This window comes from Vulpes lagopus, chromosome 15 (assembly GCF_018345385.1).
Source record: "Vulpes lagopus strain Blue_001 chromosome 15, ASM1834538v1, whole genome shotgun sequence".
Taxonomy (NCBI): domain Eukaryota; kingdom Metazoa; phylum Chordata; class Mammalia; order Carnivora; family Canidae; genus Vulpes; species Vulpes lagopus.
The window spans coordinates 23,480,558-23,506,281 of NC_054838.1; the positions used below are offsets into that span (position 1 = coordinate 23,480,558).

A 25,724-nucleotide genomic window follows, 5' to 3' on the forward strand; every position below is an offset into this window, starting at 1 on the left:
AGAGAGAGGCAGAGACATAAGCAGAGGGAGAAGCAGGCTCCCTGCAGGAAGCCTGATGTGGGACTTGATCCCACGACTCTGGGATCACACCCTGAGCCAAAGGCGGATGCTCATCCGCTGAGCCACCCAGGCGTCCCAATATATACAGAAGTTTCATCTCCAAAACATGAAGTAGCATTTCATTCCTGAGAGATATAAAGTAGGGATTGACAAAAGGAATGTTGTTTTTTCTATACAGGTCCTTTAATTTACTGATAACTTGATTCTGCTAACCCTCCTGGATGGGAGGAGTGATTAGTTTAGGGGTAGTTAGGGAGATGAAAGATGGGTCTAGCCAGCCTAGGCTAGGTATTAAATAGGATGTAATAACTGGTTAAACTCAGTTCTTGGTCTCAACTTGCCAAACCACATGGCCCTGGAGGATGTTAGTTGGATAAAGCATTGTTATGAGATAGGTGGCCCAGAAGCAGACCCACTCCTGGAGCCAGTTAGCTCCTCCTGGAAGGTGTAGCTCGCCAACCTCAGAGAGGAATTGGAGACCTCATTTTGGCACGGAGAGCTGGCTTGGGATTTAAGGTAGAAAAAGCATGTCAACATCCAATCAGGGCCAGCCTGCCTGCCTGGCCAGTGCTTGTGAATTCTGGATGTGTCTACTCCCAGTGCTTGTTCATCTGCCAGAATGATGTTATATCATGCAGATCAGTGAGTAGTTTGCAGCTCAAGTTCAAAGCAAGTATCCCAGTCTACAACTAACTTGAGGTATTGTTGCCTCAAGTATGTAATTTACCTCATCTGGGCCCTATTTTATTCTTGTTAAAAGAGGAGATTGGACTAGATTGGTGGTTTTTAAATTTTATTTATTTATTTATTTATTTATTTATTTATTTATTTATTTTTTATTTATGATAGTCACAGAGAGAGAGAGAGAGAGAGGCAGAGACACAGGCGGAGGGAGAAGCAGGCTCCATGCACCGGGAGCCTGATGTGGGATTCGATCCCGGGTCTCCAGGATCGCGCCCTGGGCCAAAGGCAGGCGCCAAACCGCTGCACCACCCAGGGATCCCGATTGGTGGTTTTTATTTTTTATTTTTATTTTTTTTTATTTATTTATGATAGTCACAGAGAGAGAGAGAGAGAGGCAGAGACACAGGCAGAGGGAGAAGCAGGCTCCATGCACCGGGAGCCCGACGTGGGATTCGATCCGGGGTCTCCAGGATCGCGCCCTGGGTCAAAGGCAGGCGCCAAACCGCTGCGCCACCCAGGGATACCGCCGATTGGTGGTTTTTAAACCTTTATTTAGCCATACCTATTTTCTTTTTTAAGATTTTATTTATTTATTCATGATAGTCACAGAGAGAGAGAGAGAGGGGCAGAGACACAGGCAGAGGGAGAAGCTCCCTGCATGGAGCCTGACATGGGATTCGATCCCCGGTCTCCAGGATCGCGCCCCGGGCCACAGGCCGGCGCCAAACTGCTGCGCCACCCAGGGATCCCAGCCATACCTATTTTCAAGAAGAATCTTGATTTGAAGCCTTGGGGTCCTTGAAGAGACTCAGAACCCCTTGTATATCTTAAGACACACTTTGATAATCAAGGTGTTATCTGTGACTGCCCCTGATTGGATGACCCTACCGTTTGTTCCTTCAGCTGCCTTCCCCCATACTCCTAGCCCAGGCCTACCAAGGATTATTTTGTCTGTCTTCCCCACCAAACTCTTAGATGAGAGAGGAAAGCCCAAGTCTATCTTGCTCATTGTTGTAGTTCTTTCCCTCAGCATGCTGCCTGCCATACAGGCAGCCACTAAGTGTTGTATAATTATTATTTTTGAGTAATAGTAATAATAGCTACCAGTTAGTATTTGTAATATGCCAGCTCCTCTGCTCAGTAATACATGGTTTTTTATTGAATGTTTACAATATCTATGAGAATTGAACTGTTGGACTGAATCATGGTTGTTTGTTTTTTTTGAGATTCAATGTTTTTTAATTTAATTTTTATTTTTTTAAAGATTTTATTTATTTATTCATGACAGACACACAGAGAGAGAGAGAGGCAGAGACCCAGGCAGAGGGAGAAGCAGGCTTCATACAGGGAGCCCGATGTGGGACTCGATCTGGGTCTCCAGGATCAGGCCCCGGGCTAAAGGTGGTGCTAAACTGCTGAGCCACTTGGGCTGCCCAAGATTCAATTTATTTTTATTTATTTATTTATTTATTTATTTATTTATTTATTTATTTATTTATTTTTAAAGATTTATTTATTATATATATATATAGAAAGAGAGAGAGAGAGAGGCAGAGACACAGGAGGGGGGAGAAGCAGGCTCCATGCCGGGAACCTGATGCAGGACTCGATTCTGGGACTCCAGGATCGCGCCCTGGGCCAAAGGCAGGCGCCAAACCGCTCAGCCACCCAGGGATCCCCAAGATTCAATTTATTTGAGAGTAAACATAAGTAGGGAGGGAGAGGGGCAGATGGAGAGGGAAAGACAGACTCCCTGCTGAGTAGGGAGCCCTATGCAGGCTCTATCCCAGGATCCGGGAGATCGTGACCTGAGCTGAAGGTAGACACTTAACTGACTGAGCCACATGGGGGCTCCTGGACTAAATCATGTTTAAAACTCTTTCTGGTTCTAACATACTGTGCACCATGTTTCTGGTTACTGCCAGGTCTTTGTCGGTGCTGTCCTGTCTGCCTAGAATGCCTTTCCTTTCTCTCTGTGTGTTTCCAAATCCACCTGTACTTAAGGTTCTAGCCCAAGGCTGATGACTTGACTTCTAGAAGTATTCTGATCTACACTGATGTCTTCTTTCCTTGCCTTTGATGGTTTTTTTTCTGTGTTCATTTATAAATTTATCAACTTTTTCGGAAACACCTTTTGTGTGCCAGGCACTATGCTATGCTTGAGGATACCAAGATGGAGAAGGCGTGATAATTGCCTTCACGGAGTTCATGGACTAGCATGAGAAGAGAAAGACTGATAAAAAAAACATGTCACAGGTGCTGGGCTAGGCAGTAGGTGTGGTAGGTAAATCAACGATGCAGTGGCAATTCATGTCCTATTTCCTCTTCCTGCTAGACTGGTAAACCCCTAGCAGCATGGCAGTAGAAATCCCTTGCTTCCTTAAAGTAGTAATCATAGCTTTGTTTTGTTGTGTTTTTTTTTTCCCCCTCCTGTGGGTCTCTCCCTATAGACACTTGATATATGTTCCTTGTTTCCAGGGGTTTTCTTCTCTAGAGATTTTTGGCCAAAACCAAGATCTTATTGAGGGATTGAGGCATGTGTGACTGAAGTTTAATCTTGAATATCTGACCATTTATCTTTGGACTATGTTTAAGGCATATAAAATGAATAATAGCATAGTGTAGTAGGAAAAAAGCATAGTAAACAATACACTTGGGTTCTAGACTAGGAATAGCAGATTTGTTTTACCTCAGACACAGCTGAATGATAATAGATGCTTAGAAGGCTGTGTTGAGGAAGATTCTGAGACCAGGGCTCAACAGGTGGGTGTCAAAGGCAAAATAAGATACTTAGTGTTAGGTCCTGTACCAACTGTTTAAGTACATTATTTAATTTAACATCAAAACCTTACCGTAGCTACTATTATGGTTATCCCCATCCTACAGATGCAGAAACTGAGGTATAGAGAATTTAAGTAACTTGTCCAGTGTTACACAGCTAGGTATGTGACAGAGCTAGTGTTCAAATCCAAGATGACTCCAGCACCTGTGCTCTTAACCACTCTGGGTGGTGTGAGTACTGTATACTTCTAATATTGTCCTTACATTGGATATTTCTACTACTTAAGTATGTGATGTCATTTACAGAGATAATTTGGGGTCATGTATTTGTGTGTCTCCCATGAGATTAGGTTCTCCTTGAAAGCCCTGTCCATCCTTATATCCATGGTGCCTGGCAAAGAGTATGACTCAATAAATGCATGAAGATATGAATTCATAAAAGATTTCAACCTCTCTGTACCTCACTTCTCCATCTGTAAAATGACAGGTTTGGATTTAGATGATGTTTTAGAGATCTCTTACAACTTTGCAAGTCCTGGATCCCAGTATTTTACCTGGCCTGTTTCCTACAGTTCCTATCAGGTATTCAGGTACTATTTTATTTCTATCAGGTAAATACTAGTGAATGACAGAGTGAGTGAAAGTATAATTATTGTGTTTTTGGGTTTTTTTTAAGATTATTTATTTGGGGGAGAGAGCGAGCGAGCATGCGTGCGAGCGTGAGCATACAAGCAGTAGGGAGGAACAGAGAGAGAAGCCGACTCCCTTCCCTGCTGAGCAGGGAGCCCAATGCAGGGCTTGATTCCAGGACCCCAGGATCATGGCCCATGTGAAAGGCAGATGCCAAACCTACTGAGCCACCCTGGCACCCCATATATAATTATTGTTAATAATCTATGCTAATAATATTAAGTTGAGAGAAGAAAAAAATGGTAATAGGGAAGTTGTAGACAAAAAGGCCCACATTTAACCCTTGACTTTTTAATGCAGAGAGTCTCATACTTGGGCAGATACCCTGTCTGCAGACAGTGTATCCCATTTGGTTTCCCATTCTCCTATCCCCAGCTCACTCTTGCTTTTTGCAAGTCACTTCTTGATTAGGCTTATATCTTAATAACTCATCTATTTCCAGAAGGAATTTAAATTGTCATCTGGTCAATAAAATGGGATAGGAGAGAGAGAGGAAAAGATGAAGAGGAATGTTCTAACTCCTTGAATGCAGAGACTGTCTTTCTCTTTACATTCCTCAGTGACTTACCTACCCACTGCTTGGCACATAGCAGACATCAATATATTTATTAAATAAATGATAAGGGCACCTGGGTGGCTCTTGATCTCAGTTTAGGTCTTATTCTCAGGGTTATGAGTTTAAGCCCTGTGTTGGGCTCCATGTTGGACTTGGGGCCTACTTAAAAAAAAAAAAAAAGATGTCATAATTAAGAATGTTTGTATGTGTGGGTTATGTTCAGGAAAAGGTAAGTATTGACTTGATAGCAAAGGTTACCTGATGTGGGGATCCCTAGGTGGCTCAGCGGTTTAGGACCTGCCTTTGGCCCAGGGCGTGATCCTGGAGTTCCGGGATCGAGTCCTGCATCAGGCTCCCTGCATGGAGCCTGCTTCTCCCTCTGCCTGTGTCTCTGCCTCTCCCTCTCTCTGTCTTTCATGAATAAATAAATAAAATCTTAAAAAAAAAAAGGTTAACTGACGCATAACCGTCTGTTCTGGAAATAACACAATAGCACCTGATAGCATTTGCTTACAAACTGCTTATGAAGCATTTCCATTTGTAATTAATGCCATATTGCTCCTTACCAGTGAGTCACAGACACAGAATCTGAGGACTTGCTCTCTGCCCCATAGTACTGGATATAGATTTCTGTCGGCACTTACCATGTTGTATTGTTTATCTCCCCCATTGGGCAATGAACTTCTGGAAGGGACAGCCATATTATTTTTCATCTCTATATTCCTAGCACCTAATCTCTCACAGTGGCTAGCATAGAGTAGATATTCAAATGTTTTCTGAGTTTGAATCTTAAATTTAGTCCATCATCCTTGTCGAATATCTTCAGCAAGTGATCAATCCCAGTCTATGTTTAAAACCCTCTAATAGTAGGGAGCTTTTCTCCTGTTTTCTTTTTCTTTTTTTAAAGATTTTATTTATTCATGAGAGACACAGAAAGAAAGAGAAGCAGAGACACAGGCAGAGGGAGGAGCAGGCTCCATGCCGGGAGCCCGATGCAGGACTCGGTTCCGGGACCCCAGGACCATGCCCTAGGCTGAAGACAGGCACCAAACCGCTGAGCCACCCATGGATCCCCTTTTCTCCTGTTTTCATCCTGTTCCCTCTTTGAATACCTCTGTTGCAGTATTCTTCAAATTGGGCTAGAATTTTTATTTCTGTAGCTTCAACTTTTTAGTACTTGTTCCTTTTCCCAGATCCTGCTTCTCTGCATCTTTGACTCATGGAAGCACATACAAGCACAGGCACTGCCAGAGGATGCCTCTGGGATGTGTAGGTTCAATCCGGGGTGGGGGTGGGGCTATTTGTCCTGAAAACCTACTCCATGAAAGCCAACCCAAGATAATCCATCTGGTGTCATTCCTTATCTCCACTTTATTTGTGTTTTCCCTTCTTGGAGTAGTTTGTTATCTTTTTGCTCCTCAGAGGAAAATCTGTAGGTAAACATAAACTCATTAGTTCTCTCTAAAGTACAGCTTTCCCAAGGGGATGCTGAGTTATGGCCATGGGGCTTTTGTCCCTGAGCAACTAGGGAGAAACGGTGGGGAAAGAAGCAGGGAACTGGAGGCAGAGAGCATAAAGCATAAGCCTGCCAAGGTTTGTGTTCCCTCTGTTCTCCTTCCCCTTTTCCAATAGGATATTCTCAATAACTTAATGTGTCTGTTACTTAAGAGGACTCTAATGACATTTTACTCCCCATTGCCCATAGGCTTTGAGCCTCAGCTTTTCTTGAATCTGTCAGCACCCGGCAGAAACTGTTTTTCTCCTTCTATTCTAATGATAACAATAGCTAACTTTTTTAGTGCATACTATGTACCAGGCACTATAGTAAGCATTTTACATGGCGTTAGCTCTTTTTTTTTTTAAATTTTTTATTTATTTATGATAGTCACACAGAGAGAGAGAGAGATGCAGAGACACAGGCAGAAGGAGAAGCAGGCTCCATGCACCGGGAGCCCGACATGGGATTCGATCCTGGGTCTCCAGGATCGCGCCCTGGGCCAAAGGCAGGCGCTAAACCGCTGCGCCACCCAGGGATCCCAGAATCTCTAATCCTTGAGCAGACTATTCTTCACTACTAAAACATTTATTGATAACTGCTTGTTTTGTACAAGGCGCTGTGTTAGGCACTTGGGTTGAGAGAAAGGATGCTAGATCATGTTTGTAGCTTTCAAGGAGCTTACAGTTCTGTTAGAAAATAGGACATAGGAGCTTACAGATCTGTTAGAAAATAGGACATAGGGCGTTTAGCACCGCCTTCAGCCCAGGGCCTGGTCCTGGAGACCCGGGATCAAGTCCCACGTTGAGCTCCCTGCATGGAGCCTGCTTCTCCCTCTGCCTGTGTCTCTGCCTCTTTCTCTCTCCTCTCTGTGTTTCTCATGAATAAATAAATAAAATCTTAGGAAAAAAAAAAGAAAATAGGACATGTAGTTCAGTTAGAAAGGTAGTAGCTATAATTATAAAATAAGAGGTCCTAATTACCTTAGCAGTAGAAAAAGCAAAGTACTATTGGGGAAGTAAATCCCTTCTCATTGATAGAATTAGGGAAGACTTCATGGAGAGGGAGACTTCTGAGCTGGACCTTAATGGATGATTTAAATATCACTAGAGAGAGAACATCAGGAATAAAGCTCCCAAGTAAATGTGAAAAAGAAGGATGTATTTGGAGATCATCAAGTAAGTAAGGACTAAGTGCTAGATCTAGAAACATAGGTTGGGACCAACACGAGGTTGATTTTGTTTTGTTTTGTTTTTTAATTATTTTATTTTATTTTATTTTATTTTTTTATTTTATTTTATTTTTATGAGGTTTATTTTGAATGCCACGCTGAGGAGTTAAGATTTGTTTACTCATGCTTCAGTCATCAGTTATTGAGTGCTTATATATGCTGCAAATACTGTGCAGGGAGCACAAAGGTGAAAACCTGGCTCCTACTCTCAGGGGGCTAATAGTCATGTAGGGGAAGATAGACATGGAAACAAATAATTGTGGTATAGTGTGAAATGGGTGTCATACCGTGGTGACCCAAAGGAGGGACTGATTAACTCTGCTTAGGGGAATCATTAAAGACTTAGCAGAGAAGGTTCTTAGTTCTTAAGAATTAAATTTGAGTCCAATAGATAAAGTCTATGAGATAGGAATAGTGGTCCAGCAAAATGAAAAGCTATACAAAGGCTTCCAGGCATTAAACAACATAGAATATTCTAGGAACTGAAATAATTTGTATATAACTGAAGTATAGGCTAAATGTAGGGGGATAGCAGTGATAAACGATCTGAACACGTTAGATCAATGTTAGATCATTCTAAGGAATGATGAAGTCTGATAGAAATGTAGAAGTTATTTTTGGAGGGATCAGGTTGAGAAAAGAAGAAATTAGTTGGGAGTACTTCAGTAGCTAAAACAATGAGGGTCTGAGCAAAAGCAAAGGCAGTGAAGGTGAGAAAAAGTGAGCAGCTATAAAAAATACTAGTGCTTCCACTTATTTTTTGTGCTTTCTGTACCTCTCCTTTAATCCACTCACATATTCATCAAGCATTTATTAAATATGTAATCTGTATTGCTTGTTCAATCTTTCTTTCTTCAAATACTTGTGCGTTCAATAGACAGGCATTTTTCTTGGTCCCAGTAACTCTGCAATGAACAAAACAACCAAGGTCCTTGCTCTTGTGAAGTTTACTTTCTAATGGGGGCATGCAGAACAAAATAACTGCAAATGATGATAAGTCCTCTGAAGAAGGTAGGGTGATATGATGGAGAACAACTAGGAAAGGTTATGAAAAGCATCTAAGGTGATATTTGAACCAACACCTGAATGAAGAAGACCTAGGAATTTGAAGATTTGGGAACAGACATGTGTCACATGGAGGGAGAAGTACAAATCAGTGGGAATGAGTTAGACACATCTGGGGGACCAAAGTGAAAGCCAGTGTGTCTGAATCAAGGAAAATAGTACCAATGAGGTCAGGGAATTTTGGCAGAGCCGGATCTATTAAGGTCTCATAGATGCCACTAAACATGTTGAATTTTATTGAGTGTACAATGAATAGATTTTGGATGGTTTGAAAGATGAAAGTGAGGTGAGCTGGTGTACATTTTTTAAAAATATTTATTTATTTATCTTAGACTACATGAGTGAACGCAGAGGAGGAGCAGAGAGGGAGAGGAAGAGAATCTCAAGCAGAGCCCTAGACTGGGCTGGATCTCTAGACCCTGAGATCCTAACCTGAGACCAGTGCTTAACCAACTGAGCCACCTAGACTTCCCTGCTGGTTTGCGTTAAAAAATACCTTTCTGGCTGCTTTGAGAAGAATGAATTTTAGAAGGACATTCAAGGAGAACAGTTAGGAGACTTGCAGTAGTTCATGTGAGAGATGATAGCATTGGAGGTAGGATAGCAGAGATGATGGGGAAAAGTGGATGAATTTAGAATATGTTTTGAAGTAGAGCCTACAGAACTTGCTTGTGGATTGGATACTAGGTATAAGGGAGATACTCAAGCTTGACTTTCAGATTTTGGGGACTTCTTTTGCTTTGACTTGACTAATTGGCAATACCATGGAAATAGAAGGGATCAGGGAAGAAGTTTTAGGGGGAGGGGAGAGGAAATATGAAAAATTGTTTGGCTATTCTATGTGACTTCATCTCCACTGTTTGTTCAAAGGAGAATTAGTCTCTATTTCCAAAGCATGTGCTTTATTTCTAGTGCTAGGTGTGAAGTATGGAGGGGATGCTGAATGAGTAAGGCATTATCCTTGTCGTCAAAGCTGTAAAATGTTAAGTAACATCCATCTAACATTTATTGAACACATATGGTGTACCAGATTACAGGCCAGTTCTTTGGGCCTGTAATTTTTTTTTTTTAAGATTTTATGTATTTATTTGAGAGAACACACATGAGAGCATGAGCAGAGAGGGGGCAAAGGGAGAGAGAATCCCAAGCAGACTTCGTGCAGACCCTGAGATCATGATCTTAGCCAAAATCGAGTATGATGCTCAACTCTTCAACTGACTGAGCCAGTCAGGCACTCCCAGGCTAGTTCTTTGGAACACAAAAGTGAAGAAGATTCAGATGATCCTCAGACCCACTTCACATCCAGTAAGATTGCTGAATGGGGGAAGATATTTGCAAATTATATATCTGATGAGGAACTTTCATTCAGAATATATAAAGAACTCTTACAGCTCAGCAAGAGAAAGATAAATAATCTGGTAAAGACTGGACAGATGATCTGAATTTGACTTTTTTTCCCAAGAAAATATACAAATGGCTAGTAAGCGCATGAAAAGATTTTAAACTTTATTAGCCATCAGAGAAATGCAGATCAAAACCACAGTGAGATTCCACTTCATACCCACTATGATACTATAATAACAAAATAAGTGTTGCCAAGGAGGTGGAGAAAATGGAACCCTCATAGGCTGCTAGTGGAAATGTAAAGTGATGCAGCTGCTGTGGGAAATGATTTGGTGATTCCTCAAAAGGTTAAACATAGAGGTACCATATGACCCAGTAATTCCACTCCTAAGATAGATACTTGAGAAATAAAAATGTGTACACACAAAAGCTTATGCATAAATATTCACGGCAATATTATTCATAATAGCCCCAAAGTAGAAACAACGCAAATGTCTATCAACTGATAAATGAATAAATAAAACATATAGCCACACAATGGAACATTACTTGGCAAGAAAAAAGAGTGACCTACTGATACATGTTAGAACATGGATGATCCTTGAAAAAACATAGTGTCTGAAAGAAGCCAGTCAAAAAAACTGCAGTTTGTATTTCATGTATTTGAAAGATCCATGAGACACCTGGGTGGCTCAGCAGTTAAGCATCTGCTTTCAGCTCAGGGTGTGATCCTGGGGTCCTGGGATCGAGGCCCACATTGGGCTCCCTGCATGGAGCCTGCTTCTCCTTTTACCTATGTCTCTGCCTCTCTCTCTGAGTGTCTCTTATGAATAAATAAATGAAATCTTAAAAAAAAAAAAAAAGTAAAAAAAGGTCCAGAAAAAGACAAATCTGTAGAGATATAAAGTAGACTAGTAGTTGATCAGGTCTGAGGGTATGAATGGGGTGTTGGCAAATGAGAATGAGGTTTGTTTTTAAAGTGATGTAAATTATTTAAGATAAGATGATTGTACAACTCTGTAAATATGTGAACAATCATTCAGTGGTCCACCTAAAATAGATGCTGTGCCTCAAGAAAGCTTTTTTTTTTTTTTTTTTTTCAAGAAAGCTTTTTAAAAAAGATTCTTGACCTCAAGATGATTAGAATCTAGTTATGGAAATAGACTCAGAGACAAGTATAAAAACTAATAAATGTAACTCTGGAGATATGTGTAAATTGCAAATTTCTGCAGAAGAGAGAGGAATCACTCCACCTGAGGAGATCTACCAGACCCTAAGCATCTTGAGAGTGAGAGCTGTTATTTATCATTGTATCCCCAGTCTAGAACTTACCATATGTTTGTTCATCTAACAGTTGTTGAATAGATGTGTGAATGAGTAACAGTGGAGAATGTCTCATAAAGGAGGTGATAGAAATGAACTAGGTGATGAAAGGGAGGAAAGAATTCTAGGGAGAGAAGATGGCATGGGGCAAAGCACTAAGCGATAAAAGGAAGGGCATGTTAGAATGATAGGTGGTTCTCTGTGGCTGGAGTGTAGGCCATTTGGTGGAGAGTAGTGAGGTAAGTATCTGGTTGAACCAGATTATGAAGTACCTTGTGTATCATACAAAGAAGTTTGGGCTTTAACCCAAAGGCAATAGAAAGTTATCAAAGTCTAAGTAGAGGAGGATCCCTATGTGGCTCAGCGGTTTAGCACCTGCCTTCGGCCCAGAGCATGATCCTGGAGTCCTGGGATCAAGTCCCACATCGGGCTCCCTGCATGGAGCCTGCTTCTCCCTCTGCCTGTGTCTCTGCCACTCTCTCTCTCTCTCTCTCTCTCTCTCTGTGTGTGTGTGTGTGTGTGTGTCTCTCATGAATGAATGAATAAATAAAGTAAAATAAAAAGTATTATGTATGGCAGATTTGAATACTAAAAAAAATTCATTATTTAAAAAAGAAAAAAACAGTCTAAGTAGAGGGTGATGAGGTCAGTTTTGTGTCTGATAAAGAGAACTGTGGCTGCTGTCATAAATGAATCTGTTCTGGCAAGATTAGATTCAGGAAGATCACCTGGGATGTCACTGCAGTCAGTACTCTAGTAGGAGAGAGCAAGGGATAAAGTCTGAACTAAAGAGGTGTGGCAATGAAAAATTCAAGGAAGATTCCATAGGTGGGTAGATGCGATTAGCAGATGAATAGTCCAAACTCTAAAGGAGTTCATACAAAGGATCGTTTTGCTCTGAAAGGGTTTCTGTAAGAGGTGGCACCTAGATTGGATCTTATTGGTAAAAAGGTATAGAGTGCATGGGAGGCTGGAGTGCACGTAGGAGAAAGTAAGAGAGGGCCAGGTGGGGAAGAAGCTAGTCTGAAAAGTAGGAATTTGATGGGAAAGGACTTAAAGAATCAAAGAATGTTAGGCACCCCCAAATTTGATAATTGTTGAGTGGGGAAAAGGTCATTAAATTATTCCTTCTACTTTTATATATATTTGAAACTTTTCATTAAAATGCTTCCCAACTCAGCTGACCTAGAGAATAAGATGGCCTGGAGGACGGGTTGGCCTTGCCAACTCAGCTGGCCTGGCTTTCTGATGATGGTAGGAGAGGTGGTGTGATGGACAGGCAGCAGCCATAGCAGTTGTTACCACCAGCATCTACTTTCACTTTCCTGCTCAAAGTGTGCTGTCTATATCAGGTCTCCTTACAGTTTGGCCAAGCAGATCCAACGTCTGCGTGATTCCCAGCTGATTCATGAAGTCTTTTTTTAAAAGCGAGGTGGTTGCACTTTGATTTATTGGCCTTGAAATCTTGGCAAGGCTACGGAGTTGAAGAAGCATGTGAATGAGAGGAGAATGGAGAGCTACAAATATGGAGAGCCTGTGAACCTTTGTGCTTGTTATCCTAATCACCCAGTGGACCAGAGCATCTGTCCCCACAGGATAGAAGAGGCAGCCAGCCTGGTGTGCTGTATTCCTACCAGGTCCAGGAACTAGCTAATCTCTTTCTTTGGGCTTACATAGTATTTTGTTTTAATGTCATACTATTTTATGTTTAATAGTTTGTTGTGTCCTGTTTCCTCCCCTTCCCTGCCCCCTACCAACGTGAATACCTCACCACAAAGGTTGGGTTTATTCATTTCTAATTTTTGTGAAAGAATGAAGTCTCTAGCTGCATGGTTGATCAGTCCCTGATTTGGAAGGATCAGTTGGGACCTCTGAAATTCCAGTTTGCCTGGTAGATGGGGTTCAGGAGTTTGGGCCCTTTGTAGTTAGCAGGTACTTGAAGCTAGTATAAGAGGCCATCCCCTGACTGATTAATATTCCTGATGCATGCCTGTGGTAGTCACTTGGTGAAGTTTCATTGATTTAATTTGGTAGCATCCTGTTAAATCACACCTTACCATATTGAAGGCATTTTATTTTTAATTCTATGGTAACTAAGGAAACTGGCAGTTTGGAAAGCCATGGTATTACAGTTGACTCCAAAGCTTTGGAGTTAGACAGATTTGGTGTGAATTATTACAGTATTTTAGCTTTAAAGGACATTGAAAATTACTTAAGCCACCCCCTCATTTTATATATGGGGAAATTGAGGCATAGAGGAAGTTCCCTGTTCATTGATATATAACAATTAAATAGCTATGCTAGATTACTAGGACCTCAACTGCTCTTTTCTTCACTGAGAAAGATAATCTTTGCCCTAAAGCCATTTTGGGGGGTGAAAAGTGGGAATTAGATAAAACCCAAGGAAACAAGACATACCTTATGGGGTATGTTCTACTGGCTATCTCACCCAGCATGTTCTCCTGTTGTTGGAAATCTTTTGGGGAAATGAGTGTCTACAGTGTAGCAACAAAATAGTCTGCTTTTTCTTTATTCTTTTTTTTTGTTTTTTAAGATTTTATTTATTCATGAGAGACACGGGGAGAGAGAGAGAGAGAGAGAGAGAGGCAGAGACACAGGCAGAGGGAGAAGCAGGCTCCATGCAGGGAGCCTGACGTGGGACTCGATCCCGGGTCTCCAGCATCAGGCCCTGGGCTGAAGGCGGCACTCAACCACTGAGCCACCCGGGCTGCCCAATCTGCACTTTTCTTTTCTTTTCTTTTCTTTTCTTTTCTTTTCTTTTCTTTTCTTTTCTTTTCTTTTCTTTTCTTTTCTTTTCTTTTCTCTTTTCTTTTCTTTTCCTTTCTTTTCTTTTCTTACGTGTTTTATTTTCCTTCATAACACTAACAGAATTTATTTCATATATAAATATATGTTTATTTACATGTTTATTATCCGTTTTCCTATTAGAAGGTAAATTTTATAAGGGAATAGACTTTGTTTTATGCTTGTCTTGTGACTGAATAAGTGAACAAATACTAATTGGGTACTTTCAAGATGCCAGGTACATGCTTCTCATGCCTTTGGTGTTTGCAGGTCAGTGACATGTCTGTTTCTTTCTTTGGGTGTGATCATTCATTAATGTGTATAAACCTTTCTAGAACACAGAATACACATTATTGTCAAGTGATTTTTCTAATGACATTATAGTGCTCATATGAATAGAGTGAGGCTACCTTTTTTTTATTTTTTTATTTTATTTTTTATTTTATTCATTTTTTTTTTAAAGATTTTTTTTTTTTTTATTCATGAGAGACACACACAGAGATAGAGAGAGGCAGAGACACAGGCAGAGGGAGAAGCAGGCTCCATGCAGGGAGCCCGACGTGGGAGTCGATCCCGGGTCTCCAGGATCACACCCCGGGCTGCAGGTGGCACTAAACCGCTGCGCCACCGGGGCTGCCCTATTTTATTTTATTTTAAATTTTTATTTATTTATGATAGTCACACAGAGAGAGAGAGAGAGAGAGGTAGAGACATAGGCAGAGGGAGAAGCAGGCTCCATGCACCGGGAGCCCGACGTGGAATTCGATCCTGGGTCTTCAGGATCGCGCCCTGGGCCAAAGGCAGGTGCTAAACCGCTGCGCCACCCAGGGATCCCCCCCCCCCTTTTTTAAATATTTATTTATTCATGAGCGACAGAGAGAGAGAGAGACAGAGACAGAGACACAGACCGAGGAAGAAGCAGGCTCCACGCAGGGAGCCTGATGTGGGACTCGATCCTGGGTCTCTAGGATCACGCCCTGGGCCGAAGGCAGCGCCAAACCACTGAGCCACCCGAGCTGCCCGAGGCTACCTTTTATGGTGGATTTAGGCTGTGAGATTTAGTGTGAACTTAAACCTCATGCTGTTTGGTCAAATAGGCCCAGGAGAGAATAGAATCTTAGAAGCTGTAGAGCAAAGTGACTTGGCATCTGGGGAGAGAACACTTGGTTCATAGCTGTGGGGAGACAGCAGGACCCAGAGCTGACTTATCCATTAGACACAATGCCCAGGTACCCACAAAAATGTCTTAATTTCCTTTAAGAAGAAAAATGTGAATACAGTCTAGCTTGGATTATACATCTTTATAGCAATATAGTCATAAAGTATATTTTTGTGTGTCATCCTTGCAGAAGGGCCATGCTGATCTCTGTATGATTCCAATTTTAGTGTATGTGCTGCCCAACTGAGCACTGTATTTAAAAATATATATGTATGTATTTTTTTTTTAATGGAGTAAGGGGCCCACAAAGGCAGAAGTACCTGGGCCCCATGAAAATCATAATGTGGCTCTAGGAGGATTTTGTGACTAGCCATTGATTTGGTCGTTTAAGGCCCTAAGCCCTGTCTTTGATTTTACCCATAAGTTCTGTGACCCTTTTGCCATCACTATTTGCAACTGTGATTTTGAATGAGTCATTTCTCTCCTTCATATATCATCTGTGCCTTCTGTATGGTAGAAACAATTGTGCTCCCTGGGCTGAGTAAATTCATACTTTTAAAACAGTCTAATTTTTTTTTTTTTTAAGATTTTGTTTATTTATTCATGAGAGACCCAGAGAGACAGGCGGAGACATAGGGAGAAGCAGGCTTCCTGTGGGGAGCCTGATGCAGGACTTGACCCCAGGACCCAGGGTTTGTGACCCAAGCCAAAAGCAGATGCTCAACCACTGAGCCACCCAGATGACCCAGTACAGCTTAATTATTTTATTTTTTATATTTCTCCTCAAGAGCAAGAAAAAAACTTTCGTTCATCTGTGCATCCCCATGTCTAGCCCTGGACCTGCACATTTAGAACAACAGTACCTTAAGTGAGAATTGAGTAAATGTAAAAATGTATCAAACATCATAGATAGTTTTGAGGCCTAATTAATATGTTTGCTTTATGTTTATGTGCTTATATTTATAGTATTAGATACAGTTTGCTTTATGTTTATGTACTTATTTATTTATGGTATAAATAGTTCTCCAGCTGTCTTTTGGTTTTTCTGAGGTTCTGTCAGCAAAGTTAATAGACTGTGGGGCACTCAAGAAAATGATATGGAAAACAAGGGTGTTGCACCGTCTTAGAGAAGAGTCAGTATGAAGAATAAGATGCACATGGGGAATGAATGGTGTTTGCAACAAATGTTGCTGAGACAATTAGTTAGCCACATGCAAAAGAATGAAGTTGGCCCTTATTTCACACCATATATAAAAATTAACTCAAAATGGACCAATGACCTAAATATAATAACTAAAACTATGAAATTTTTAGAAGAAAACAGTTATAAATCATTATCAGCTCATGATCATTTCTTAGATATGTCACCAAAAGCTGAAGAAATTAAAGGAAAAAAATAAATTGGACTTATTAAAATGAAAAACTTTTGTGTAGCAAAGGTCACCATCAACAAAGTAAAGAGAACTCACAGAATGAGAGAAAATATTTGCAAGTCTCATATATCAGATAAAGGACTTTGTATCCAGAATATATAAAGAACTTTTACAGCTTAACAATAAAAATGTGAATAATTCCATCAAAAAAAATGGACAAAAGTTTCCAATATGGCGTGTAAGAAGCTTGGAAGTCACTTGTCCTAACGACAAGCAAAAAGCCAAACAAATAGAAAAATCAACAAATTCTTAGATTTATAAGAGAAGTGAGGTGGTAAGGGTAAACTGTTGCCCTGAAAATTGGAGACCAATAGTTGAATACAGAGAATCACAACTTGTAGGAGCAGACATCTCTGTGGGAACCAGTCCTGGAGTAGGGAAACATGGGCTGAAATTGTTGGTGAATTGCTGAGAGTTAAAAGCTCCAGGAGGACTTAGTCATTGAAACTCCCCCAAACTCTACATCCAGTTTTGTGTTTTAACTCCTGGATATCAACCAGGTTCTTAAACTTAAAATATTGATAAAAATCCCCTCACACTTCTGGCAGGGGGCAAAGGAACTATTTAAAAATACTGCAGAGCATTCTTTTCTTAACAAGGTCTGCCATCAGGAGAACCTAGTTAACCAGAGCCTAACTCACTCAGGGGAAGGGAAATACCCAACTCTAGCCAGCTCTAGACTTCCATGTGAGAGAAGGGAAATGCCAAACTCCCTCCCACTTACACCATCCTCTCCCACCTAAGAGGGGTGAGTGAAGGACTGAAAAATACTTGTGAAGTTCATACCCCAGAGGCACAGGCTCACTAAAGGACTGAAACTCAGTCATTGGACTTTGGTGTGTTTCCCCTTTCTCTTCCCCCCACACCTTACTACCACATTACTAAAGGCCTATTTATAGCACTTCCTTTTACTTGGTATATCATGCCGAGCTATCAAGAAGAAATTACAAGACATACCAAAGTCAAGAAGCACAGCTTTTTAAATTTTTTTAAATTTATTTTTGTTTTGTAAGTAGGCTCTATGCTTAGCATAGAGTCCACTGCAGGGCTTGAACTCATAACCTTGGGATCAAGACCTGAGCTGAGATCAAGAGTTGGATGCTTAACTGAATGAGCTATCTAGATGCCCTGAAAGCACAGTTGGAAGAGAAGGACTAAACATCAGAATTAGACTCATGTAATGTCAGGGATGTTGGAATTATTACACCAGGAATTTAAAACAACTATGATTAATATGCTCATAGCACTAATGGATAAAGTAGATAGCATGCAAGAACAAGAGAGATGGAAATGCTAAGAAACACTGGAGATCCAAGACCCTGTAGCAGAAATGAAAAATGCCTTTGATGGGCTTATCAGTAGACTGGACATGGCTGAGGGAAGAATCTCTGAGCTTGATGTTGTCTCAGTTGGAACCTATAAATATGAAAAATAAAGAGAAAAAAAACTAAGAACTGTGGGACAGCTACAGAAGTTGTGATATACACTGTTATGGTCTGAATGTTTGTGTTCTCCCAAATTCATATGTTGAGATTTTAATCCCTAAGGTGATGGTATTGGATGGTGGAGTTTTGGAAGGTGATTAGGTCATAAGGGCAGAGCCCTCAAAATTGGGTTGTGTGTGCCCTTATAAGAGAGGCCCCACAGAGCTCCCTAGCCTCTTCTACCATTGGAGGACACAGCAAAAAGATAGGCCGTCTATGAACCCAGAAGCCCTTACCAGACGCAAAATCTGGTGCCATCATCCTGGACTTCCCACTCCAGAAATGTGAGAAATAAATATTTGTTGTTTATAAGCCACACCTAATCTATTGCATTTCATTATAACTGCCCAAACAGACTTAAGACATTCACATCATAGAATACGAAAAGAAAAAGAGACAAATGGAAAATATATTTGAAACAATAATGACTAAGAATTTGCCCAAATTTATGTCAGGCAGCAAACCACAGATCCAGGAAGCTCAGAAAATACCAAGCAAGATAAATGCCAAACAATAAAACAAAAACTAGATGCCAAAAAACTACACCTAGACATATCATTTTTCAAACTGTAGAAAATCAAAGATAGAAAGTACTGAAAGAAACCGGAGGAAAAAATCACTGTACCTACAGAGGAGCAAGGATAAGAATTAAATCCAACTTTTCCTCAGAAACAATGCAAGTAAGAAGAGGTAGAATGAAATGTTTAAAGTGTTGAGGAAAGGGGCACCTAGGTGGCTCAGTTGGTTAAGCATCCAACTCTTGACTTTGGCTCAGGTCATGATCTCAGGCTTGTGAGATCGAACCCCGAGTTGGGCTGAGGGCTAGGTGTGGTGCTTGCTTAAGATTCTCTCTTCTCCCTCTGCCCATCCCCTCTCCACCCTCTCCTTCCCTCATATATTTTCTTAAAAGAAATGTTACTTAGAAGGAAAATGATAGAAGTCAGAAACTCAGACCTACATAAAGGAAGGAAATACCAGAAAGGGAATATGTGAATATAGAATAGAACATTTAGTTGTTCTTTTTTTATGAATGATTATGAATTTTATATTTTTAATTTCACTGTTTCTGTGTTCATTACTAATACATAGAAATATATTTGGAGTGTGTTTATATTGTATTCTGCCATGTTACTGAATTCTTATTCTCAGATTTTTTTTCTTTTTATAGATTCTTTGGGATTTTTTTTTTTTTTTTTGGAAGGTTAAACTGTTATTCAGCAAGGTTCAAACAATTGTATGCTAATTTCCACAGCTAGGTTGCACCAAAAATGACTTGAAAATTCCCTTTTGGTATCCCTGAAGAACTGGATTCCTGTTATATAGGCCTTGTTCTTTCTTTAGACCTTGTTCTTTCTTTAGACCTGCAAAAATATATGTACAATTGACTTCAACAAGTGATATATTCCCCTTTCCCATATTTAGAAATCCCTTACGATCCCTCAGACAGTTCTTTCTGGAGCAAGATTCCTTGGGATTTTCTATGTAGAACATCATTCATCTGCAAATAGGGGCAGTTTTAATTCTCTCCAATTTATGTGCCTTTTATCTCCCTTTATTGCCTTATTATGCTGGCTAAAAACTTCAGTATTATATTGAATAGTAGTGGTGAGGGTGGACATACTGACATTGTTTCTGATTTTAAAGGGAAAGCATTTAGTTTTTTAATATTGAATATAATTTTAGGGCAGCCCCGGTGGCTCAGTGGTTTAATGCCACCTTCAGCCCAGGGCATGATCCTGGGGACCTGGGATCGGGTCCCATGTCGGGCTCCCTGCATGGAGCCTGCTTCTCCCTCTGCCTGTGTCTCTGTCTCTCTCACTCTCTGTGTCTCCCATGAATAAATAAATAAAATCTATAAAAAATATTTAAAAAAGAATATAATTTTAAGCTATAGGATTTTTGTAGATGTTCTTTTTAAACTTTTAATTGATCTAACAGCAGTTTTTCAAAATAATAATACCAACACTATTTGGTTATGTATGCATTTATGTGTCTATGTATAGTGTGTGTATGTAGATATGCTTATGAAAAAGTGAAATAAATGGCAGCAATGAAACAAAGGATGAGAGGGAATAACTAGGATTATTTTGTTATAAGGTGCTCATATTGCCCATGAAGTGGTATAGTATTATTTGAAAATGGACTTAATTAGTTGTTTATGTATACTGCAAACCCTAGGGCAACCACTGAAATAAAAACAGAAGTAAAAGTGGTAAGCTAAGAAATGGGAGAAAATATAATTATATAAAATTCTGCATTAAAATCACAAAATCTTGGGAATGCCTGCGTGCTTCCAACTCTTGATTTTAGCTCAGGTCTTCATCTCAGTTGTGAGTTCAAGCCCCATGCTGGGTTCCACCCAGGGCATGGAGCCTACTTAAAAATCACAAAAGCTTGGAAGACAAAAATAGGAGCCAAGAATAAGGACAACAAACAAAATTTTAACAAATATAGTAGATATTAATCCAACTATATCAGTAGTTACTTTGAACATCAGTGATCCAAATGTACCAATTAAAGATTGTCAGAGTGGATAAAAAACAAGATCCACTATATATTGCCGATAAGAAACACATTTTAAGCAAAAGGACACATATAAATTAGAAGTAAATGAATGGAGAAAGATATACCATACTATATTAATCAAAAGAAAGCAAGACTAGCTGTATTTCAGAAAGAGCAGACTTCAAAATTTATTTATTTTAGAGGGAGCATGCGAGGTCGGGGAGGGGGCAGAGGGAGAGGGAGAAAAGCTCAAGCAGACTCCCCACCGAGTGTGCAGCCTGGTGGAGGGCTGGATCTCATGACCCTGAGATCATTACCCAAACCAAAATGAAGAGTCAAGTGCTTAACCAACTGAGCCACCCAGGTGTCCCAACAGAGCACATTTCAGAGAAGGAAAGTTAATTAGGGATCAAGAGGGGCATATGTAGTGATGAAAGAGTCAATCCTTCAAGAAGACATAGCAATCCTTACTATGTATGTGCCTAACAAAAGGTATCAAAATATGTAAGGCAAAAACTGATAGAATTGAAAGGAGAAATAGAAAAATCACAAATATTCTAGTTGGAGAGTTCAACATTCCTGTGTCAGAAGCAAACAGATTGAGGAGGCAGAAAGTAAATATGTAGCTGTATTCAGTAACACCATCAACCAAGTGGATATAATAGACATTTGTTGACTGCTTTATCTGACAACAGCAAAATAGAGACATTCTTCTCAAGTTTATATGGAACATTCACCAAGATAGATGACGAAATGGGCCATAGAACACAATTTAACAAATTTAAAAGAATAGGAATCATACATTGTCTCCTGTCAGAGCATAATGGAATTCAGGTAGAAATCAATAACAGAAAGACAAAAAATCCACAAATACTTAAAGACCAAACAAAATACTTTTCAATAACACATGGATCAAAGAAGAAATCTCAAGAGAAATTTAAATATATTTGAGCTAAATGAAAATGAAAACACAGCTTACCAAAATTTGTGGGATACAGCAAAAGCCACGCTTAGAGAGAAGATAGGACAATCATTTGGGTTGGGGCCTATGCCTGCCAAATTAGACTGTTCCTGGGGCAGCTTTGGCTGGTTGAGGCAACAGACCTCTACTAGCCCCAGTGACAGTGGCTGTGTTTCATGATGAGGTGGAGATCAAGGACTTGCAATGTGACAAAGTCTTGGAGACATTTCTACCCCTGCCCATGTGGGTATAACTTGTCCATTACCAAGGAAGATTTGGAGCGTGGGGAACACATGACAATGTGTCCTAGTTGCTTTCTCATTATAAAAGTGATTTATGACAAGGATCAGTTTATGTGTGGATAAACAGTCCCAGCCCCTTCCACTCACAAAGAATTAGTTAAATACTGAAGAAGATTTTAGGATCCAAATCCTGAACATTTGGGAATGAGCCAAGCTGGAAAAATCAAATGCAAGTTACTGGTTTCTTCAAGAGGACAACCATTCTGTAGTTGGCTCTTCCATTAGAGTGTGGATCCTTGCCATTGGGTGCTGAGTTCATCTCCAATTAAAGAAGCAAGTCCACTACTTGAAAAAATAAAAACATTAAAAAAAATAAAATCAATCACTTAAGGATCCACCTTTGGAAACTAGAAAAAGAACACATTAAAACTAAAGTAAGCAGGAGAAAATAAATAATGAAAAACAGAGCAGAAATCAATGAATTAAAAAAAAGAGAAAATAAAAATCTAATCCTTTGAAAGATTTATAGGAGCACTTGAGTGGCTCAGTGGTTGAGCATCTACCTTTGGCTCAGGTCATGATCCTGGGGTTGTGGGATTGAGTCCTGCATCAGGCTCCCTGTCAGGAGCCTGCTTCTCCCTCTGCCTATGTCTGTGCCTCTCTCTGTGTGTCTCTCATAAATAAAATCTTAAAAAAAAAAATTGATAAAGCTAGTAGATTGGTAGCCAGGCTAACTAAGAAAAAAAAGAGGACACAAATTACTAATAAGTGAAAGAAGGGACTTGAGAAAAATACAAATTAGTGTCTTTCATGAAGTTCAATGTAAAAATCATCAGTAAGATATTAACAGATTGAATCTGAGAGTGTATAAAAAGCATCATACACCATGAGCTTATAATGCAATCCCGTAATTGTGCTCCTTAGTGTTTCCCCGTAAGAGTTAAAAATCTGTTTCCATCCAGAGACCTGCACACAGATGTTTATAGCAGCTTTATTCATAGTTGCCAAATATTGGAAGCAAGCAAGATGTCCTTCAGTAGGTGAGTGGATAAATAAACTGTGGTACATCCAGATGGTGGAATATCTTTGTGAATATTATTCACTAAGAAGAAATGAACAATCAAACCATGAAAAGAGACAGGATTTTTAGGACTGTGAAACTATTCTGTGTGATAATCGAGTGTTGCATACATCTCTTTATACATTATACATTTGCCCAAACCAGTAGAATATATAACAATAATGAGCTTTAAAGTAAACTATGAACTTTGGGTAAAATTATGTGTCAGTGTAGGTTCATCATTTGGAACAAATGTACTACTCTGCTGGGGGGATATTGTTAATGGGGGAGGCTCTGCATATTTGGGTGCAGGGGACATATGGGCAATCTCTATTTTCCATTCAGTTTTGCTATGAGCTTAAAATTGATCTCAGATAGTCTACTTTTTAGAAGTGGACAAAGGATCTGAATAAACTTTTTCTCCAGACTCCTCTGGAATCATATATAAATGACCAATAAACATAAAGAAAAGTGTTCAGGTCATATATAAATGACCAATAAACATAAAGAAAGGTGCTCAGCATCATTATCCTTCAGAGAAATGTAAAATTGGAAATACATTGTGATACTGTTTCCCACTAGCTTGAATGCTTTTATCCAGAAGAGAATAACAAATGTTGAGGATGTGGAGATATTGGAACTTTGATACAATGCTGATGGAAATGTAAAATGGTGCATCTGCTGTGGAAAACAATTTGGCAGTTTCTCAAAAGCTTAAGCATAGAATTACTATATGACCCAATGATTTTACTCCTAGATATATATGCTCAAGAGAAGTGAAAACATGTCTACACAAAGACTTGTAGATGAATGTTCATAGTAACATTATTTGTAATAGCCAGAAAATATAAACAACTCAAATATCCAGTAACTGAAGAGTGGATAGATAAATGTGGTATGTCCATACAGTGCAGTATTGTTTGGCAACAAAAAAGGGAATATGTGCTATAACCTGATGATCATTGAAAACATTAAGCCAAGTGAAAGAAGCCAATCACAGGAGACCACCTATTGTATGATCCTATTTATATGAAACATCTAGAATAGGCAATTTATAGATAAAGTCAGAAAGTCAATTAGTGGTTCCTTGGGCTAGGGAAGGATGGAGAGGGAGTGCTAACTGGTATGTGGTTTCTTTTTGGGGTGGTAAAATGTTCTAAACTGAAAAGTGATTGGCAGCACTACTCCATATACTGAGTAATACACTGAATGGGTGAATTTTATGGTATGTGAATTAGATCTCAGTAAAGCTGTTAATAAAATAATCAGGTGCATAGAAGTGTATGACAAGGACAAGTTGTCAGTGTGAGTGCTGGGGTGCAGTAGCAGTGCTTCTCAAACTTTATATGAATTACCTGCTTGTCTTATTTAGTGTGGCTTCTGATTTAGAAAGTCTGGAATAGAGTAACATTCTCTTGTTCTAAATAAGCTCTCGGTACTGATGATGCTGGGCTGTGGCCCATGCTTAGCAAGGTGGTAAAGGATGTTTGTTCTTCAGTAAATGGGGTCAGTCTAAAGAGCCTTTGAGGTTTTAGATTTTGTAGGAAGGCATAATGTGGTTTGGTGGAAGAGAGGGGCTTAATGGACAAGGTAACCAACCTGTGTAAAGACATAGAGACCACAGGGACGCCTGGGTGGTTCAGTGGTTGAGCGTCTGACTTTGGCTCAGGTCATGATCTCGGAGTTCTGGGATCGAGTCTTACATCAGGCTTCCCTTGAGGAACCTGCTTCTCCCTCTGCCTGTGTCTCTCATGAATAAATAAATACAATCTTAAAAAAAAAAAAAAAAGACTTAGAGACCACAGAGTGTCTGATATTTGTGGGGGACAAGAGGCCTGTTTGTGGCATTATAAGGGTGAGTCCCTGAGTCTTGCACCTGAGCATTTTCTGTTTTTTTAATGACGTTTTCTCTTATTCTCTGCCTGATATGTTTGGTTTAACTTCTTTCAAAACTGGATTTAGGTAGATTGGCACTACTAGGGGCCTTGTGAGCTTCTATGAGGGGAATGATTGGTTGGCAAGAAAACATTCTATGTGTGGGTCTTGGGAGTGGAATGTGGGCCCATCAATCAGTAACTGTGCCCAGAGAGCCTCCCTAATTAGCTGCCTGAGCTCTGGACAAGGCACAATCAGACTGACTTACTACTTGGGCCCAGATGAATAAACTCATTAATGAGGGAGCAAATAAAGATGTATTTCCAGATGGTACAGGTTAATTATAGCTATAGTTGACAGCTTTCCTTGTTTTTTCCACTTGCGCTGAGAGACCAGTATGGATGTTAAATAATCATTTGGTTCGGTGGCAAATACTAAAGCCAAATCATGTCTCTACTGCTTGCATCCGTAGTACTCCATGAAGTTCTAAACAGTCTTCTAAGCCCAGGTCTAGTCTTAGTATTTGCCCTACTGAGGTGTTTTCCCTGAGGCTCCAAAAACAGTCCTGTACTGCGTTTCATCAACATTTGGTTCCCCAGCCTTCCTGGTACTTTATAAAGTGTTTCCACTCTCAAGGAGGAAAGGCAATGAAATCACTTGGTCACCTTGAATCTTCTTACTGTCAGAACTCCACAGTGAAGTCAGAAGTCTTATTCTCTGTTTTCTAGACAGAGAGACTAAGGTATGTATAGATAGTAGCACGCTTGACCACACTATCATGAAGAAGCATTCCGTGGCTGGCCCAGTTCTCTGGATCTTAGTTTTCCCTTCAGAGGAGGGATGGAAATGTAAAATGGTGCTTGTCTTGCTTCTTTGAAGATGTAGTTGTGTTGTTTCTTTTTGTTCTGACATGTAGTTTTTAAATGTGGTTTTCTGGGTGCCTCCTGCTGTCAAATGAATACTTCTTTCCC

The 25,724-nt window shown here is 40.0% G+C and overlaps 1 protein-coding gene, 1 non-coding gene and 1 pseudogene across 2 annotated transcripts in view; 2 read left to right on the forward strand and 1 right to left on the reverse strand.

The window, feature by feature from the left end:
• Positions 1–25,724, forward strand: part of RNF121 (ring finger protein 121) — an 84,793-nt gene that overhangs the window by 3,857 nt on the left and 55,212 nt on the right. The window lies entirely within an intron of this gene.
• LOC121476729 lies at positions 15,340–15,444 on the reverse strand. Its single transcript, XR_005984017.1, has one exon. It is a non-coding gene; the product is annotated as a U6 spliceosomal RNA (small nuclear RNA).
• Positions 16,798–21,986, forward strand: LOC121476523 (annotated as a pseudogene).